Raw genomic sequence first — 22,118 nt, forward strand, 5'->3', positions numbered from 1 at the left:
TAAAACTGGCTGCAATAATATCAATGTTCTGTACCTTTGCTGCCAGTGTAGGAGTCAATAGCCACAGGTGGTTATTGAGCACTTGAAATGTGACTAATTGTGACTGAATTAATTATTTTTAATTTTTTAAAGTTTTGACCACTTTAGATTTTAAATTTAAATAGCCACATATAGCTAGTAGCAATCATATTGGAAAGCATAGGTCTAGGGTATATGGTCATTTAAAAAAATGCTCCATTTGCGCTTAAAAATGGAATAATTGGTAGATTTGGGGTTGCATACATATTTATGAATCAAGTTTACTATTAGTATAATTTAAATCTTTAGCCTTATAAAATTGTTTTTCTGTTTACTTTATACCATACCATATTCATTTGTCTTGGGTGTGTCTCTTTTAGTTAAAACCTTTTATTTATTGAGCTATTGATAGGAGTGAATTCATTTCTACTATAATGGTTTATATTTTATATTTATGCTGATTTTTCTATTATATTTCTGCTCTTTTTACTTTTTAAGGTTAATTGAACTTTTAGTCGCCTTTCCCATACACTGGTGTAGAATTATACACACTATTTTTCTAGGGTAATTCCCTGAAAAATATTAATACACAAATCTTACTTTAATTGCATTTAAAGTAAATCAATGACAGGCCCTTTCTCTTGAATGATCCAAAGACATGAAAGGATTTCTCTCTGCCTAGGTATCTATCTTCTTTATCTTACATTGTCATCCAGTATAGTAGTTTTATTTGTGTTTGAATATCAAAAAGTACATATTATCATTGCTATACATATAGCTGATAGTTAATTTGATACTCTAATTTATTTGCTTAACATGCCTCTCTACTGTTAGACATTCCTTCCAATATTATTTTCCTTTTTAAAATACATCATTTATTAATCATGTGATGGTGATAAAAACATCACTTATCTTTGAAATTATATACTTAGCCATATATCCTTTAAGGTTAATGAAAGATACTTGATTGATGGTCATTTTCTCTCAAGACTTTGACAATAATTTTCATTGCCATTGAAATAAACTTTTTTTTCTTATTGGAAACTTTGAGCTCTTTTTTCATTTGTGGTGTTCTATAGTAAGTATTACTATGACAGGTCTCATTATGTTTCTATGTTTCCCTATTCTACTTAATTTTCATACTTTTCATATGTCCTGACTCTGACATATCATATTGAGTATATAGTTGATGACTTGGTTTCAGGATCCAACATTCCCCCTCCCCCCTCAAACACCCCCCCCACACACACACACATAGATAATAAAATTCACAAATTCTCAAATCCCTTATCTAAAATGGCATACTATTTGAATATAACCCGTGTGCATCCTCCTGTGTACTTTAAATGATCTCTAGTTTACTTATAATACTTAATAAAGTATAAATGCTATGTAAAGAGTTGTATTATTTAGGAAAAATAATAAGAAAAGAAGTCTCTATGCATTTAGTAAAAATGCAACCATCAAACACTTAACTACATAGTACACGTCAACAGCAATGTAACTTAAAAAATATATTTTTGATCTGTGTTTGAGTGAATCCATGAATACAGATCCCATAGATATGGAGGGCTGACTATCTGTCCCCTTTATTCTTTCTATTCAATTATTTTAATTTCTATTTGATTTTTGTTGCATCTCTTTTTATTCCATTAGTTATTGATACCTTTTCATATATATATTTTTTTATCTCTTAGTCTTTCTATGTTGTATCCTAGTTGAATTCTTCAGGCCTCTTTTTGAGAGTACAAATTATCTTTATCATTAGTCTAAATATTTATCTGATCCACTAAATTTTACTATTTTATTTTTAAAATTTATAGGATTTATATTTGTTTCTTTTAAAATGTGCCTAGTTTTGTTTGTTTGTTTTTTTAGTGGTATCTTCTTTCTTGCTCACTTAAAAGTATTTTTTGTTAAATATATTAAGCTCATGATTTTATATTTAAGATCCAGAAATTCTAATATCTATTCATGGGGCATGGATGTTTATTAAATTGTTTTTCCACATTCTTCTTTACAGTGACTTATTTGCTAAGGTATTTTGTAATTTTGGAGTGTGAATTCAAGTTCAGCTGATTTCATTTTTGGGAATACCAAGGCTTGTTTTCAGGGTATATCCCTTCAGGAAAAATTTGCGTTTCTTTCTATCTGGTATACAAAAACTCTACCAACCCAAGATCAATTTCATTTACTTTAATGCTCCTCTTGAGATATCTAAGACCAATATTGTGGTAGAATATATTAGAAGACAGCATCCAAGCCTGGGGCAATAAATTTTCAGAGGAGGCTTTCTCAGACAGAGAAAATAAATCTCCCTTTGCTTATGAATGATGATTTATACAATATTCTCTTTTTCTAAATGTGTATCCTTTTAAATGTTCCTGGCTTTATGAGAAGTCTCTGTCACAACTCCCCAAATTATGGGGATCAAGGGTTTATCTTCTGACCCCAAGCAGCCATGAAACTCAAAGCTCTAAATTTCTGATATTGGCATGCACCCTTAGTCACTGTGATTTGTCAGACTGTTTATTATTCTACCGATAAGTTTATATTTTTAATTCCTGTGGAGTTCTCTTTCTGTTTTGTGAGCACAAAAATACATTTGCAATAATATTGTGTAGTGCTTTATTTAGTTTCTAGATGTTCTAATGTAGGAAGATTTTACATAATATCTAATGTGCCCTGTACACTTAGCTATATTTTTTCAGATGCATTATCTTATTTATTCTTAATAACCAGAGGATATACTGTAGCTATCTGGCTTTCTCCATCTCTCTATATATTCTGGTTTGATTTTATTGTAAGCTTCTCTGAGAAAAAGAATAAACTTAACTTTTCCATCACACCAAATAAAACAATAACTATGTAAACAAGAGATTTAGCTTAAAGTCTTTATTTAGAACACTACTGAGAACATATACATTTTATTCAGAAAAGTGGCATATATGTAAATTTTTATATAACTATTGATAAAGCAGAAAAGCCTCTATAGTAAAGATGGTACCACTCCTGCTAGCAAGGACTTAGACTAATATAAAAACGAGGCAACTTTTATTCTTCCAAAGTTGCCTACCTCTGTTATTTCATAGAACCTACTTCATATGTTCCACTTTTGTCACATACCCTTTTATTATTAGATTATTTTTATGATGAAGATAATATTATTATTTTGTTACATGTTAAACTATGAGCTATATATCCTTGATTTTGATTTATGTTGATGAAATTGTGTCACATCAATTTCTACTATGGTTTAGTTGTTAAGTTATAAAGTCTGATAGAGACAAAAAGCAACTATTATTCCTCATGGTGCTATGGAAATATGACTGGTTAATTATAATAAAGCTTATTTTCTTAAAAGTTAATGTCCGATACTTTGTATTTTAATATATGATTATAATAAAATATCTCAACAAGTTATCTATCCCTGGTGTGACAGTGAGAGTTTTAATCTTCATTGATTGAGATTTTGCATGTGTGATTCTCTAGGGAAGGTATGTAGAGAGGTTTACATACTTGTTTTATTTTTGGTGACTAGTCATAGTGCGTGGAGTTGCTTGCACAGGGTTCTGAGCTGAGTCCAGGCTCAGGAAAGAAGAGCATTTTGGCTGTAGATGGAGAAAAGAGGAATGGTGGCGTGGGTGCTAGAGGTTTGCCACCTGTATTCCTAGGAATCGCCTTGTTCACCCTATGGTAGATGATTCTTCTACATCTTCTACATGCCCAGGTGACAAGTGTGAGCCAGGCTGGTTTTCTATAGAAAAAGGTTGCAAATTGTCCTCATTCATGTGATGAAACCATTCTATGTCTTCCAAATATTTATATAAGGCATCAGACTACACTTCATGATAAACAGTAAGACTGAGCTCCCAAGGAATTTGTTTGGTAGTAATAGAATTGGGAGTGCTGGCAATTGACTGTGGACCATGCTGACCACAGGTAGGGATCTCAATTTAATTCAGGGAAGAAAAGGAGGATTTCTTTTCTCTGCTTATTCCTATACCTTCCCAAACCTCACAGAGAAAACCAAATTTAATGCTTGTGATTAATATTAATGAGTAGTAGGCCATAATTTTAGGAGGTTGCCTCTAACATGGTTTCTTTTTAAAAAGGTGAAACTACTAGAGTAAATTGGATCAATACTGATCCTAAGTAGAAACTAAATTGAAGCTTATATGCTATTGGGAAAATAATTAAAAATCAGATTAATTTTTATGCCTTTGAAAAAGACATAAATCTCTTGTACTGCTCTGGCTGCTATGAGACAATGACATGTGGGAAGATATAAATCAAGAAGGATCTGCATTAGAAAGTGTAATTTCATTTAATGTAACAGAAACAAAAATGATGATTATTGATTCTGGCAAATTACATAGCCTCATACGGACTATTACATGTGAATATCTTACATTTTGTGGTAAAGGAGAAAGATCCAGTTCATTTATTCAAGAATTATTTAGTACATATAATATGGCAGGCACTATGCCAGTCTCTGGAAACATATAGATGATTAAAAACCAATTTTACCTAAAACAGTTTATAGATGAGCAGATGAGACAGATGGGGGAAATTATTCTTAAAGCAAAGTAATGATGGAAGTACGGAGGTCCCTTTACAAATTAAAGATTGCTCAGGTAAGCCTGGGGAAAATGGAAACTTTGAGAGTAGGAGCTTTGATCAAAGGACGCATAAAATTAAAAAGTAATTCAATTTAAATCGACTTAAAAGAAATAAAAAATGTTCAACATTATATAAATAACTACTAGTGAAATTAAATTGGAAGTACCCTCATTCATACATTTGAAGGTGGGAGTGGGTGAGGAGCATGTATGAGAGAGTGAGTATACAGAGAGGGGAGACACAAATAGATATAAAATTTAGGAGAAGGGGAAACGGAGAGGGAAAGAAGAGAAGTACTATGACAATACTTTAAATTGGGAGTGGATCAGGGTCACTCATCTGCCTTTCAGACTAGCTTGTCAGTATCATCAGTTTTTTTTTTTAATTGTATGCCTGTGATGAGTGTTCAGTATAGAACAATGGAATCATATTCAAGAAAAAGAAGCAGCCAGGCCAGTGTGGTTCAGTGGTTGAACGTAGACCCAGGAACTAAGAGATCGCAGTTTGATTCCTGGTTAGGGCACATGCTGGGGTTTTGGGTTTCATGCCCAGTAGAGGGTGTGCAGGAGGCAGCTGATCCATGATGGTCCTCTCTCATTGATATTTCTACCTCTCTAGATCTCTCCTTTCCTCACTCTCTAAAAATCAAAATATTTAAAAAAGCAAAAGAAGAACCTGGCTGGAGAACCTGGCTAGAGAACCTCGCTATGCTGATCAACTGAATGCTGCCTCCATGTCATTCCTTCTTCGCCGATTCCGTCCGCACCTTTGGGAACCCCTGGACCTGCTGGGGCTGAACCCCAACAAGGGAGACCACTTAGAAGGCCATTGCAAGAATCCAGATAATCAAATGAGGAATGATGGTGGCTTGGACCAGGTGGCTGCAGTGGAGCTGGTAAGAATGGATAATTTTAAAGGAGACAGGAGAGCTGCCCGACCATGAGGTAGACCTTTTCGTAGGCAGCAAGTCCTTTTTTCTGGAAGATCGGAAGGGCTGTCAGCAAGATCTGTGCCTGTCTCTGGGTCTCTCTCGGGCCAGGAGACAGGAGGAGGCCACCCGAACTCAAGGACAATGTCCGGAAGCAATACCTCCTCTGCATCTATTCTTGGCGAGGATCCCCAGGGGTTAGGTTTCTTCTAGAAAGCAGCCACTGAAAGAAGGAAATTCCTTTAAAAGAAAAATTATCCTGCTATTTCCAAAGAAATTTGCAGAAACTTTAAATATCTGCTTGGTAATCCATAAGTTAATAAAATTCACCCTTAAGCAATAACAAAAAATAAATAAATAAATAAAAAATAAATGAAAAAGCAGAAGAAGAAAATAAAAATCAACTGTAATTTTATTCTTTGCATTTTAGGGGCATAGGCTTTCAGAAATTTTCCTTGGCATTTTCATAGTATACAAATAATACATAAGTATGATTTTTTTTTAACCAAAATGGCATTGTACTATACTTAATATTTTAAAATTTATTTATGATTTTTATCTTTATTGTTGAGAGTACTACAAATGTTCCTCCCTCTTTTGCCCTGCTGCCCCCACCACCCAGTTCCCACCCTGCCCCAGGCCTTCACCACCTATTGTCTGTTTTCATGAGCAATGCATATGTGCATATAAATTCTTTGGTTAATCCTTCCCATGGGAAGAGTATCATCACTTCTGCTCAAGGACCTACACAGAGTTAATAACTGCACCATCCCCATCATTTCTATCGATATACAATCTTTGATCTTGTCTTTTCTACATAACAAATAACATATGTCCTACTCAACTATAAATTGAATAATATTCAGAATCCTTATGTTTGCTCTCTTAAGGTTCACCATTATCTGGCCCAGAGTTGGATCCCTTACTTCTCCCCTCTCTGAAGCTCTGCTCCAGAGGAATGGGTCTCTATTGTCCTCTGTGCATGTCTTTGCTTATTTAGGGTTTATGTCAATGTCCTGACTGAGAAGTTTTTTTTTGAGGATTTTGCAATTCTCAGTACCCATATGTTAGACTTTTTCAGATTGCTACCAACTGGTAATTCAGACTATTTTAATGAATAAGGACTTTAAGAGAGTGCACGGACACGTAGGGGAGACAGGAAGAAATACCAGCAGATTCAGAACCAGAATTCATTGATAACAGCCTTTAGAGATGTAACAGCAGCAACACCTAGCCTGGAAGGAGTGCATAAAACAATGCAGTAACTTTATTGTTCTGTTTTCTGAGAATCAGGTAGCCCGAATTTAATGCCTCACCTTATCCTGCCTCTGCTGCTGCTTGATTCTTGCCTCTTTTTCTCAAACATGAGATTCCTCTCATTTTTGGATTTTATGTCTATTTCTGCTTATTTCTTCCTTTATGTATCTTTTTTATTTTGTATCACACTTTTATAATCTGATTCTCTCTATATATCTATATACATAAAAGCTTAAGTGACAGTTATGACCGAATGACTGGTCGCTATGATGCGCACTGACCACCAGCAGGCAGATGCTCAACACAGGAGCTGCCCCCAGTGGTCAGCTCCCACAGCTAGCCAACCTCCCGTGGTCCCTCCCCATGACTGGCCCGCCTTGATCAGCCCTGATCACTGGCCAGGCCAAGGAACCTCACCTGTGCACAAATTTGTGCATCGGGCCTTTAGTATGACAATAAAACTCCCTGAGAGAGAAGATTTGATTGATTCATAAGTCACCATCAATAATAAAGTAATTAGGGGTACTGTCCTAAACCCTGTTAGACTTTGAATTAAGTACATAGTTCTTAAAATATCCATGGTCAAGGTAATAAATTTTTGATAAAAAGTGAAATGACTGAAACAAGGAAATATCTACCATAAGGAGGGATGTTGGGAATGGCAAGTATTCAGACTTATTTGGCAAATGAATAACAAATTGTTTGATGATATCAACTATTTCCTTCATTATAGATAAAATTATTATTATTTTATTTTTCATAGGTTAGGTTATGTCTCTTAAATAAGAAAATGGAATCATTGAAGACAGGGAATTTTTAAAAATTCATATATATATATATATATATATATATATATATGCTCTTTTAATTAAAATTTTCTAATCAACATGCTGTATATTAGATTCCAGAACTTTATTTATCTTATAGTTAGAAGTTTATACTCTTTGACCAACATCTCCCCATTTCCCCATCTCTTAGCTCCTGACAATCAACCCCATTTCTACTCTATTTATATATGTTCTGCATTTTTATATCCCACGTATAAATGAGATCATATAGTGTTTGTCTTTCTCCGACTTATTTCAGTTAGTGTAATGCCCCTGAGGTCCATTCATCTTGTCACAAAAAGCAGGATTCACTTCTATTTTTTTAATGGTTGAATAATATTTCATTTCATACATATACCACATTTTCTTTCTTCATTAATCTGCTGATGGACATTTAGGTTGTTTCCATGTCTTACTATTGTGAAGAATGCTGAAATGAACGTGGAGGTACAGGAATCTGCTTGAGATAGTGATTTTTATTCCTTTCAGTGGTCGGCAAACTCATTAGTCAACAGAGCCAAATATCAACAGTACGATTGAAATTTCTTTTGAGAGCCAAATTTTTTAAACTTAAACTATATAGGTAGGTACATTGTTATTAACTTAATTAGGGTACTCCTAAGGCTTAGGAAGAGCCACACTCAAGGGGCCAAAGAGCCACATGTGGCTCGAGAGCCGCAGTTTGCCAACCATGGCTTTAGGTATATACCCGGAAGTTGAATTGCTGGATTATATGGTAGTTCTATTTTTAAAGTTTTTTAAAGGACCCTCCATACTGTTTTCCATAGTGGTTGTACAATTTTACATTCCAACTAACAGTGCACAACTGTTCCCTTTTCTCCACAGGCTCACCTACAGTTGTTGTCTCTTGTCTATTTGATAATACCCATCCTTTCAGGTCTGAGATGATATCTCATTGTGGTTTTGACTTGCGTTCCCCTTATGATTTGCTATGTTAAGCATCTTTACATATGCATGGCCATATGTATGTCTACTCCATTTTATTGAAATGTCTATTCAAGTCCTCTATTAACTTTTTAAATCAGACTTTTTTTTTTTTTTTTACTGGTGTGCTGTGTAACTTTCTAGTATATTTTGGATATTAACTCCTTATCAGAAAGATGGTTTGCAGTTATTTTCTCCTATTCTGTAGGTTGTCAATTGCTTATATGGCCTTTATACAACAACTTACATCACAGATGTTTAAAAAATGTTTCTTGATTAAAAAAATGCAACTCAACCTATTTTTCTAGACTATTTCTAAAGTGATTAATTGTCCATGTATGTTATTTCCTGTGTTTCCCATGATAACAAGCTAGTAAAAATAGAAATCACTATTATCATCATATTGATAGTGATAATGACAACCAAGATTTATAAAATACTTTCTATTTTGTAAGATATTTATTTAAGTCTTTCCAAACAATGTCAATTTTCACATAAACTTTATGAATGTCAAGAACTACGAAGGGTCTGAAAGTTTGCTCTACTTACAAGTTACCAGGTTAGCCTCCCATCATTTAATGGAGACTGGCTGTGAGTACCACATTCTTGACTCGGAGGCAAAGGACAGCATATTAGTCACAGCAATAGCAGTTGCCAAAGTAACATCAATGTGCCAGTTGCTTGAGCCCAGTAGTATACAGGCAATGCAACAAGGGCTGAGTGGCATCTTCACACTCACTGAGCTGCATTACAGGAAAAAAAAAACACCCAAGTTTCAGAAACAAACTTTTATAAAGAAGTCACTAGCAAAACTGTCCAACCTTTGCCACTGAGGGAGAAATTATCTTTATTACTCTGGAGAGCAAATAAACCTTCCCTCTTGCCCACAGAAAAGTTCTCTCTCTCTCTCTCTCTCTCTCTCATTCTCTCTCTCTCTCTCTCTCTCTCTCCCCCCCCCCCCCCCCCCGCTCTTTCTCTGTTTTGGTAATCCTCACCCAAGGATATTTTTTCCAATCATTTTTAGGGAGAGTGTGTGGGGGGAGACAGAGAGAGAGAAAACAGTGGTTGGGAGAGACACATCCATTGGTTGCCTCTCACATGGGTCCCCAACCAGGGCCGGGGATCTAGCCTGCAACCAAGATACATGCCCTTGACCTGAATCGAACAAAGGAACCCTTCAGTCACTGGCAGATGCTCTATGCACTGAGCCAAACCAGCTAGAGCAGAAAAGCATTATCTTTTAACATTCAGGGCTATTGGCTGTACAGTGTACAAACATTCATGAAAAGGTAATCCATAGCCAAAGCTGCCTGTGCGTCTGCCCCAAAATGTGCAGAAATATGGGAGACCCATGAGAATGAATTCCCAAAATGAGATGCACAATTTTAAGCCCTATTTTATGAAGAAACTATATTTTAGAAAATTTAAGAAACATGTGTCATATCAAATAATTTGTAAGTAGCAAAGTCATAATGTGACCTCATGTCCTGTGACTGCAGGTCTCCTTTCACTTGATCACGCTGTCTCCTAGGTCCTCACTGCTCACTGCTAATGAAGATGCTAGTAGCCCAGTCTTAGGCTTCTTTTCTATTACATGGAACATATTTAGGAGTCAGGCATTGTTTCTACATTAGCTATAGTCCCAGTCATCAAGAATTTACTGCTTTTGATTGTTTTGGCTAGTTTCTAAGTGCCAGTGTTGTACCTTGAACAAATGAGTAAGATCATTTCATATAGCCAACAAAAACAGAGACCTAAATAAACCTCTCATGTCCGTGTAACAATGAAGAATTTGGCCTTTGCTGTTAAAAGCACATTGATTTTCTTGAAATCATTTTTTTACAGCAGACATTGACTTTATTCCAATTAGAACTGAAGGTTACAAGTGTTAATCCATCGGTGTCACAAGACCCAGGGTTCGCACTGGGGAGGACTTTTGACACATGTATTTGTAGTAATTTTTCATGTAAAATATAGCAGAGTGTTTTTGGAGAGAAAAATGTGCCTGGATTATTTCAGCAACATAATTGAGTGTTTTTATGTGTGTCATGGCATTTCTTAAAACTTTGGCTGGGATGGTGGCATTTCACATCACAGAAAAGGAAATAAAGCTGTATTGTAGTTTGCTTACAGCAGTACCTAGAAAAAAATTGAAATTTCAAAGGAGCGAGAGTTTTCCTTGTGGTAAGCAGGGGTCTGGGTAGCATTTTCATTTCCTGTCTCTTTGACTTCCAGTGCCCCCCTTCAAAAAGTTCTGAATACAGAAAGCAGAACTTGCCTCCAGCACAAAACCAGAGCCCACTTTTATTATTGTTGTTTCAGGGCTCCTGGATCTCATGCTGAACCTTAAAATCCTATTCGCAGCTCAGCTGCCAGCAAGCTGTGAGCTGAGCAGTGAAAAGTGGAAGAAATAACAGGCTTCACCATGCAATCAGTAGTTCCCTACTGCAACCATATGTCATGCTTAGAATCCAGGAGACTTGAAAAGTCTTGAAAAACTGCAATGCCACTAGTGCTCCTACTGGGAATTAGTGACGGGCAAGTGCCTGTCAGAAGGGTTAGAAAAATAGAAAGAACTGAGCAAAAGAACAATGGTCACTGGCTAAGGGAAGTGATCAAAATAATTGTCCTCTATGGATGCCATCATTAAGTGATTATAACTTCTTTCTGTGGAATGCCTCTTGACCCCAGCAATCAAATGCTAAGTGCCTAATGCTAAAGAAGTACAAACACCCTTTCTAATAATGTAGCTTCATGTCATAGTACCAATCAAATAGTTATCATAACCACCATAATAAATTCTTCCTGTCTCATCAACTTTTATTTTTAAAAGGTAATATATCATTGTGATTAAGTGCAAACGCTTTGAAGTCAAGAAGATTCAAATCCTCATTCTATTCCTTCTAGTTATGCAATCTTTGAAAAATGTTGTTTTATTTCTCCAAGCCACAGTTTCTCAGCTGCTAAATGGGAATAATCATACTTAACCTAAAGTATGTACAGCTTTATACCATGTTAGGCATATGGAAATATTAAATAAATGATGTTATTAATAATTATAGGAAGAAGCACACGTATTATTTTTAAGGTTGCATATGATGTTAATATTTCATTTTGTGGGTAAGATTAAAATAAAATGTGGAAATTTTAGTTAAAACATTAAATTTTTTATCTTACATTTATCAGTGTACAAAGGTCACTGATTTCTATGTTCTATAGAAATTTATATAAAGCAAACAAGCATTCATAATACAGACCTACGCATACATTTAGATTTTATGAAACTGTGAAAGGCAATTTAAACCTGTAATTGGATTGTTTAAAAGAGTTATTTTAAAAAATCCATTATTGGGATCTTGGAACCCATTTTCTCTGTGAAATAATGCTATAAATTGTAGTGAAACTCCCTGACCAGCTCTGAAAAGTGTTTTAACCTTTCCTATTCTTAAAATATTGTGTTAGCTGAACCATGCTGAATATATCTGATCATTATATAACAATTTTTGATAGAAAAATGACTCCTAATTCCCTACTTTAGACATGGAAACATACTAGTATATATATTTTGTTTTGACCATGAGTATAGTTCCCATAGCTGAAAGTCACTATTTGAAGACTGAAGTAAATTATTATATTATATTATTGTATTTTAGATAGATTACATATTAAATTATATACTGTGCTTTATGTTAGGTCTATTATATATTAAATTAATGCCTTAATTCTTTCCGAATTTAAAATTATATAAAAAAGAAAACAAGAAGCAGTCCCCTCTACGAGTTAATCTTCAAGGCTTCATAGCAAGGCAATGTCATTCCTGCCAGTCATTCATAAGAATGCAGCATAGATTCACTTGAAAATAATCATGTCAAACCAAGTCCAATCCTGTTTTACATATGGCTGCGTGGTGCACAGAGGAACGGCATGAGTACTCTGTTATTTTAGGGAATATTTAGAGACAGGAATCTATCCCATCCTTGTGAATAAGATAGCAAAGGGTGACCTGGAGTGAGACCTATATTGTGGATTTACAGAAGTGGGAACAGCCAGTTTAATACGTGCTAATTGATGGTTTGGCTTCTGTCTAAAGATAGGATGCTAGTAGTGTGGCATTTCCCAGTCCTTTTTCACGTGTTGTGTCAATGAGTTGGAGGGAACACATAATACCAACTTTCCACAGAAAGAAAGAAAGAAAGAAAAGATGTCTGACTAAATTCACATTCCAAATGAACTTGGAAATAAATGAAAAAGTTATTGGCTTTAACTAGAATAAATGTAAATTTCTTCATGTAAATTCAGTAAATACTTTGCACAAGTTATAAATTGGGAGGAGTCCAGCCTGATGGCATTACAGGTGAAAAAGTATGATGACTTTAGTTGATCAATTAATAGGTAATCAATATTATTCCAGCCCTGGCTGTACCTTCTTCCTTTATTCTTACAGCAACCTGACAGGTTTCTAGAGTAGCTGCTGTATGTCCCACTGGACCACAAGCTATTTTGTTTTGTAACCAAAGCACTTTAGTCCAGTACATGATAGACTCTCAATAAATTATCTGTAATGAATGAACTGAATTTATGATGTGGCTAATAAAAGGGTAAGCATACTCCTAAGCCACTTTAATAGATTTATAATGCACAGATGATGAAAATTATGATCCAATAAATTTACCATTGACTGTTTCTAGAACATCTAGTTTGAGCAAAATATTTAAAAATAGAATTTGCCAAATACACATTTAAAGTACAAAAATCAGCATGGCAAAGTGGCTAAAATTATATTTTATGAGAAAGAAGAAATAAATAAAGAGAGGCTGATAAGAAAAATGTTTTCAACTATTTTTAGGATTCTCTTATAGAGTAGACAGACAGATTTATGCTGTCTCCTGAGGCCAGAATAGCACAATGAGCACATGAATGATCGACTATGGCCTCACAAGGGAACTTGAGAGTGAATGCAAGGGTATACAAATAAAATGTGCTGCCTCAGAGGTAGTCAATTCTTGTTTATTGGAAGTATTTAAGCAGGTAACATCTGTCAGGATGCAGCAGAGGGAATTTCTCAGTGCGTATGATTCTTTTTTTCAGTGTGTACAGTATGTAAAGTCTTTTTTCAGCTCTCGCTACCTGTTCTTTCATTGGCAATTGCTCACAGCAAGAGCCATATCTTCTTCAGGATGTTAAAAGTGCAGTAACTGTTGTTTGAATTAAAGAAATGGAATGCCTTCAGAAACAAATTTCTGTCAAACTCATTCCTAACATACGGCTTTGATGATTTTCTTTCTCCTCCTGCTTCTCCTACTCGTGTCCCTCTCTACCTCTTCCTCGTCCTTTTTGTTGCTGTTGAATGTTGTTATTATTGCTCTTCTTGTTTTCCTTCATCTTCTTCCATATCTTCCCCTTCTCCTCTTCCTTCTTTTCATTTTTTTTCTTTTCATCTTTTTCTCTCTTTACTTCTTCCTCCTCTTATCCTTGGTAAATATCAGTTGTAAAGAAAAATAATACTGTTTTTCTTCTATGGAGATACTTTTACTGGTTTTATTAGAACATATTTTATGTTATTTTCCATCAATATTCATGGCTTGTGAGATAAGCTAGTTAAAATGTGAATGCATCAAAGTTTTCATGTTGGAAGTGATGGTATTTCTAAGAGAAAAAAGTAAAGTAAAACTGTTTGGAGGTAATAATGCACACTTATTAAAACCCAGGGTACTGAAGAAAATATTCATAATATAAGAAAAATGAATGATCAGTTATGATATACATATACTATGTATTCCTAAAACATATTAAAATGTTACTGATGAAATTGTGAGAACATTGAACTGTGTGTGAATGGAATTGCCAGATTTGATGTTCCTAATTCATTCATATGGCTATAAAACGATGCAATAAACTATTTTCATTTCTTTCAAAGCTATACATATCAATATGGTTTATAACTGTGCTAATATAGCAGTTAACAGCCACGTATGGTTATTGACCTCTGTAAATGTGACTAGGTGAATTGAGATGTGCTCTCAGTGTAAAATACAGTTTTCAAGAGTTGGTGCTTTAAAAAAAGGACTATAAAATGTCTCACTAATACTATAAAATATTCACTATATGTTTAAATGATTCTTTGGATCTTTTAGGTTAAGAATATATATTATTACAATTATTTTTACTTTCTTTAGTGTGGCTACTAAAATTTTTAACTTATATGTGTGATTTGGATTTGTAGCTCACATTATCTTTCTGTTGAATAATCCTGATTAATAATGTATTGAAATAAAACTTTCACAGAATCTTAGCTTGGGAACTGTATGGAAACGTAGTTTGATCACCCATAAAATACAAGGCACTCAAGATTTTAAGCCTCCAACAGAGCTCTTTTGAGGAAGCATTATGTGCCCAAATCTTTTGAATGCATGTAAACATGACCTTGCACACCTCATATTAAAGTAAATATATATATGTATGTGTATATATGTATGTATATATATATTTGCATATATGTGTGTATATATATACATATATATATATATATATATATATATATTTGTTGGTTGCAATAATTTCATTTTGTACTCTATTAGATTCTGAAACACAGTAGTGAGTTCAGCATTCAATGAGAACAAAATAAATATTCTCTTTTCTTCCTTTATATAGATTATTTTGAAATCTGCGTTTCCTAAGGGAACCGCAAACATAACAAGTATCAGCTCCAATTCAAGAGCCTTGTTCTGTTTGTTATCAACTCCCTTTTCCTAAATTGTCCTCCAAACAGGAACAACAGCAGAAATGCCTACAGGCACCAGGAATTTTCCACTCAGCCATTGGCAATCAGGTCCTACAAAAGAGGATGACATTAACCAGAAATTAGGCTATGCAGACAATATCTACCAAGCAGAGCCTAAACTTTTTAGAATGGTGGTTTCAATTCTATGCTCTCTTACCGTTAGTCTTCATTTCCCTATTCCCCTCCCAAAGTGGTCTTTCATAGCATGAGTACAAACTGTAAATATTTCATGATGTTTGATTTCATCTAATGTACTTAGGAACAAAAGTTTGAATGAGATCTTAAGGGCCTAGATTTTTTTTTTAATAGCTACAGTAAAACAATAATAGAGCCATTCTGCCACTTTAGGAAACAGCCTCGAGGAAAAAGGACTAGGAAGATCATTTTACTGGTTATACACCAGGCCCAAAAGGAATGGTAATGTCATAAATTATTCTGTGGGTATTGCTGATGTAATTCTTCAGAGTTTGATATTCCAGTGAGTCTATAATTGTATACACAATGGAAGTTGAGAGTTTAAATAAATACAAGAATATTTTAGGCCTCTTGGAAGCTTATGTTAAATTCTAGAAAAAAATATATTTTGTAATTAAAATAAATACATTGTCCATGTATAAAATCTTCAAATAAAATTTTCTGCAGAAAAGAAAAATTATCCATTTTGCTTGTTTTGGTTTATACACAATTATAAGAAACTGCTTCCAGCATGTTAATTTCTGCTAAAAATAACGGGACAAGTATATAGTAAATCCCAAGCCCTGAAAAATCATTATTTGACCAAATCATTTTATTATTTGTGATTTATCTACTTTCAAAATAGAAGGCTGTGGTTGTTTGATACAATTGAGAGGATTTAGAGGAAAGAAAGGCAGTTAGGCTCCATGGGAAGGAATGCATATGGATGGGTGGAGCCAGCTCCAAAACACTTACCTTAGAAGCACCGAGGACAGCAGAATGTTACAAGAGAAGGGGGAGAAAAAGGGAAAGCCCAGGGTGGCTTTGAAACTTTGAAACTGATACCAGACAGGGAAGGGGGAAATTGGCAAATCGGGGGAAAAACATGAGGGGACATAAAATGAGGAAGGTTCCCCGTACAGGCAAAGAAACTGCCAGCATTTATAAACCCTAGACAAAGAAACTCACTGGTAACCCATTTTGGGATCCTTCCCCAGGAAGGAGTTTGTATATGCTTGCAATACATTTCCACACTTTTGCTTAAAATATTTTAGTCCACTATCTTTATTCTTTAAACTTCGCAGGACAAGAACCCGGGATAAGAACTCTGGCTTGCCCTTTGGGGTAACACCTACATCTGATAATTGCAAAATTCACAGGGAGATTAGGAGACACTATTGGATAGCTTACAGGGGTGGGCAAACTTTTTGACTGGAGGGCTACAATGGGTTCTTAAACTGGACTGGAGGGCGGGAACAAAAGCATGGATGGAGTGTTTGTGTGAACTAATATAAATTCAAAGTAAACATCATTACATAAAAGGGTACGGTCTTTTTTTTTTTTTTTAGTTTTATTCATTTCAAAAGGGCCGGATCCGCCCACAGCTGGATAGCAGGCCTACCATATGGAAGGAAACTGCCTCTGAATCACCATATTGTCCGCTTGTTACCAGAGACTATATTTGGACTGAGATATGAGTACGAAACAAACCTATATGGTATTCTTTGTTATAGTATTTAGCCTACCTTAAACAATATACCTTGTTTACAGAAAATATACTGATTTTATATTAAGATTCTTTATTACTTCAAAGCCATTGTTAAGTAATCACTCAATGAGGAAGCTAAAAGACTGTTGGAAAAAGTCAGAACTTTATGGCCAGTTTTTCAAGTGATTCTTTAAATAAAGAATAAAATAGAAATAGCTTGTCCTCTGCTTGAACAAAGAGATATGTAACTTAAAAATCAACATATATGAGTATTTTGCTAAAAGATTTACTACTTTTAATTTGATGAAGTCCCACTTGTTTAATTTTGCTTTCATTAACTTTGCTTTTGGTGTCAAAATCCAAAAAATAATTGCCAACTCCAATATCAAAGAGCTTACCCTTATGTTGTTTTTTTTCTAGGAGTATTACAGTTCCAGGCCTTACATTCAAGTTTTAATCTGCTTTGAGTTGATTTTGTGTATGATGTAAGATAGGAATCCAGTTTCATTTTTTTTGCATGTGGCTATCCGGTTTCTTAAACACCAATTATGAAGAGATTATTCTTTCCCATTGTATATTTTTGACTCCTTTGTTGTAAATTAATTGGCTATATTTACATGGGATTATTTCTGGGGTCTTTATTCTGTTCCATTGATCTATATATCTGTTTCTATGCCAATGCCATACTTTTTATTACTATAATTCATAATAAAATTTAAAATTAGGAAGTGTGGGAATCCAAGGAAGAAAACCCCTACAAAGAGAAATTCCTAAACACCAATTATAAAACATATAAAGAAACTTTGAAATGTCTCTTCAGTAACATTAAAAAGTATCCAATGACTCAGAAAGGATTGTGAGGCTCAAGAACATAGATAACATAAAACAATATAAATAAAATAAATGTGTATTTTAAATCCTCCAAGGAATGAAAGCCTAACATTTAGGAAACAAATTCAGAAGATCATGAACAGGATGAAGCCATAAATGAAAATGTGCCAATTCTGAATTCAGAATTGAAAAATATAGTAATTGAAATAAAAAATTCAAGATGGAGAAAATATTACTATTGTTTTAGATGGAGAGAAAGTGAATAAATTGAGAGAGAGAAACAGAAGTGAAAAAAACAGGTGAAAATACAGTGCAGAGAGGTAAAATGAAGGAAGCAATAGAAATTAAAAATGTAGAGACCCGAATAAGAAACAATTTTCACTGTAGTTAGAAAAATAAGGGAGATGCTATGATCAAAAAGCTAATCACTCAGAATATAAAATATATTGAATTTAGATTGAAATAGCCCTGTTATATTCCAAGGGCTAAGAAGAGTAAATCTATTTACCAGAAAAAAAAGACAAATTTAAAAAACACACATAAAAACTACTACAGAAAAAAAAAAAAACTTCTTGAAGGAAATGAAAACTAGATTCATAAAAGCCTTGTTATCAGAAACATAAGCCAATAGAAGACTGGAAAAAAAATGTGTTCAAAATACTGTTCAATTTATACATAATAATCTAGAATCTATATCCTAAAATAATCTGACTCACTCAGGAAATTCTAGATGCTTTCCCATGAAAATAAAAAAAAAAAGGAGTATATTCTATCACCATTATAATTCTAAATTTATCTTTATCCTCTAGTTCAGGTGTTTGCAAGCTCTCTGTGTAAAGAAACAACTACTAAATATTTTAGACTTGGTGGGCCACTCCACGTATTCATTGTGGCACTTACTGCGTTCATCAGCAATAGGTGGGCACCACTATGTTCCAACAAAACTTTATTTATAAAGGCAGGTGAGAGCTGGCTTAGTCAGCTTACTGATTGAGTTCCTAAATCATTACCAAGTGCAAGCTGTATGGAGAACTTGCTCATTTATTTAGTTCTTCATACATTCTTTTATCCCTCTATCCACCAATAATCTCTCTTTCAAATAGTAATTGGGGGCTTACCAAGACTCAGGCACTCTGTTATGTTTGGAAATTAGACAATTGTGACAAGCCTCTGTTCTCATGGAATTTATTATATTCCAAAGAAATTCTATTCAATTAGCCACAAAAAAAATATAAAATTGCAGCTGAGAAAGAAGTCTCATATATGAGCACTTGATACCATTAGATTGTAAAATGGGGCAGCTTTGCCTGGTAGGTGAGATCAAGAAAGATTTTTTAAAAAGTGATTATTGAGGTGAGGCTGAAGGATAAATAAGAATTCACTATGTGAAGAAAGAACTGAAGATTTGTCCCTGAATAATATCATGTACAAGTCTTATAGAGAGAAGGAGCACGGTATGAGGGCAGCAAACCTGTGACAAAGAGGAAGGGAGAGATTGAGATACAATGAGAGATAGGTTGGGGCCAAACCATTGTAGAGCATTGAGGGCATGTATGGAATAGTAAGAAGCCATCAAAGTATGTTCAGCAGGGAGGAGACATGTTTAAATTTGTAGGTTAAAAATATCACTCTGAAAAAAAATATATTCTGGTTTCTTCATGAAGGCAAACTGGACAGGAACTAAAAAAGGGTTCAGGGAGACAAATTAGGAAGCAATTGTAGCAGTGTGAATGAAAAAGAATGGTAAGGAATTGGAAGCAGTAGGGTGCAATGGTCAGATCTGATGGAATGTTGGCTTGGTATAGAATTTTATGATGAAAAGTTACGTTCTTTTGGATTTTGAGAGCTATATTGCACTATTGACTTCTAATCCATAGTCCTTTTTCTTTGAATATTTCTTTTATATTTTGGGGTATTCTCTTTATTCTAATGCTCTCAAGTATAAATATATGTTGGTTTGTATGTGTGTGTGTGAGAGAGAGAGGGGGATAGACGAGAGAGAGAGAGAGAGAGAGAGAGAGAGAGAGAGAGAGAGAGAGGGTTTGAGTGTGTGTTTCATTCATAGTACTCAGCCTTTGATGAGCTCTTTCAATCTGGAAACTTGCTTGCCCTAATGTTATAAGAAATAGTCTCTGATGATTAACTTCACCATTAGCTATTTTTTAAAGATAGTGAAATTCTATTGTCTACCAATATCTTCTCCCTCTTTCTCTTTGTTTGTAGCTATTTGTAGCTTTTTTTAAAAAAAATTCTCTTTCTAGTAAGGCCTTGAGAAGAAAGGCATTTACAACATGTGGACAATTCAACATGCTTAATAGAAAGTCTCATGATATTGAGTTTACTGCTTTCTGTTTCTTGCTGTCATTGCTTCCAGCAGTCATCAAGGGGTTATTTTGCTTTTATAAGACATTATTACTTTATAGGATATGGCTTAAAAAAACCACATGCAAAAGCCATGATAGAGCATTTTTACACCACAATAGTTTACAGAAAGTAAAGTAAACACTAACAACAACAACAACAACAACAAAAAACATAAAAAGGAGGAAATATATAGCTCATCATTTATCAAAGATTTATTGATCTTATACTATTAAATTTTCCTCTCTCACCAACAATTGGCTTCCTTAATATGATAGAAAACATGGCATTGAAAAGTGCCCAAATTTTACACCTTATTTCTGTTACAGAATGGTAAGAAGCTAGGAAAAGTCCAGGAAAAGTGGAAGAGGGAAACGAAGACAGATAGTTAAGCAGCAATAAATCCACCTAGTAAATCCTATTTTTGCTAAACCAAGGACACTTAAAAACAAATGTTTGTACTTATCCTCCCCAACAAGAGGATAAATAATTTAAATCACCCTACTCAGGGAGAGAGGTAACAGAAATCCAGTTAAGTGCCATTTGCCAAACACACCAAGAACAGACAAATTTAGAGAATAAATCTCATTTTGCTATATCAGCATAAAGCTGATGAATATTCTGTTGATCAGCCCCCACGACCTTCCCTAAATGCCCGGCCTTTAAAACCCCTGAAAATGAAGGTCCCAGTGCACTTGCCCTCTCCTCCCCCAGCACATATTCCCTAACCTCTAAGGGACCCCGTGAAACTTACGACCAGGAGAACAATGGGCAGCAACAGCTCATCCGGGGCTAACCCCCTGACCCTGTCTCCAAGGGCCCCTGTTCTCTGATTGCCCAGTGAGCCAAAGCAGCCCAGCCTTAATTCACATACACCATAATTAAATAAGATCAACAGTGTCAAGAATAATATTATTTCAATTTACCAAGGTCAATAAAAAGATTCTTTGTGCAATTTTTATTGAAATTTAACTTCACCATTTATAAATTTTCATTTAAAAAGTATTCTTAGTGATTTAAAATGTGATAGTAAACACTTATTATTTTACTGATGTATTCAAGGAATATTAAGGTGTTTCACTCCTTTAAAATTTGCTGCTTTTTTTGTATATGATTTTTAAACATTATTTGCTTATTGTTCTTCAAAATATATCATTACTTTAGTCTCTTTTAGTGGACATTTTCAAGTTTTACTTAATTAGAACCTAAGAAATCAGAGAAAATGTTAATAGAATAAGTGTTTAACTTCTGAATTAAGGACATATAAGTTTTTTATAAAATAGATAATAGTACCTCAAAAGCTTTTTTATGAAGGGGCTATTATTTTGTTAAATTCATCTTTCTTTTGACACTGTATTTCAGATAGGAAATGAGTACAAATTAAATGATTTATATAATGTCAGGTAATTTATCTTTATAAATGATATTAACTATTGTAAAGTACATAGAATTTTGCATTAGTATTTGAAAAAACACTTTAAAAACTGATTATAAGGTTTTTTTATTTGTTATCCACTTTGCTTTTTGCAACATCACTTGGTGATTACTTTTCCTCGAATCATATGATAGATTGATATCACTGATGAATGAGTGTTTTTTTGGGAAACAAGAATTGAGGAGTGACTTGCTCAGGTATAAAAGACTTGTCATGTTGACTGAAGCAAAGTGATATGTGATTGGATTCTGGGGTCAGAAATTGCTTAGTAGTAATTTAGACAACAATTGGACACAGGATCAAAGTGAAATGCACTCATTGTCCATCTAAAACTGGCTTATGTACTTTCTTGATGACTATAAATACACTTATATTTCCTAGAATATATATAATAGTATTCGTGAAAGAAAAAGTTATTAAAAAAATCTTCAATTACAATTCAATTTTTT

This window comes from Myotis myotis, unplaced genomic scaffold, assembly GCF_014108235.1.
Source record: "Myotis myotis isolate mMyoMyo1 unplaced genomic scaffold, mMyoMyo1.p scaffold_m19_p_7, whole genome shotgun sequence".
NCBI classification, from domain to species: Eukaryota; Metazoa; Chordata; class Mammalia; order Chiroptera; family Vespertilionidae; genus Myotis; species Myotis myotis.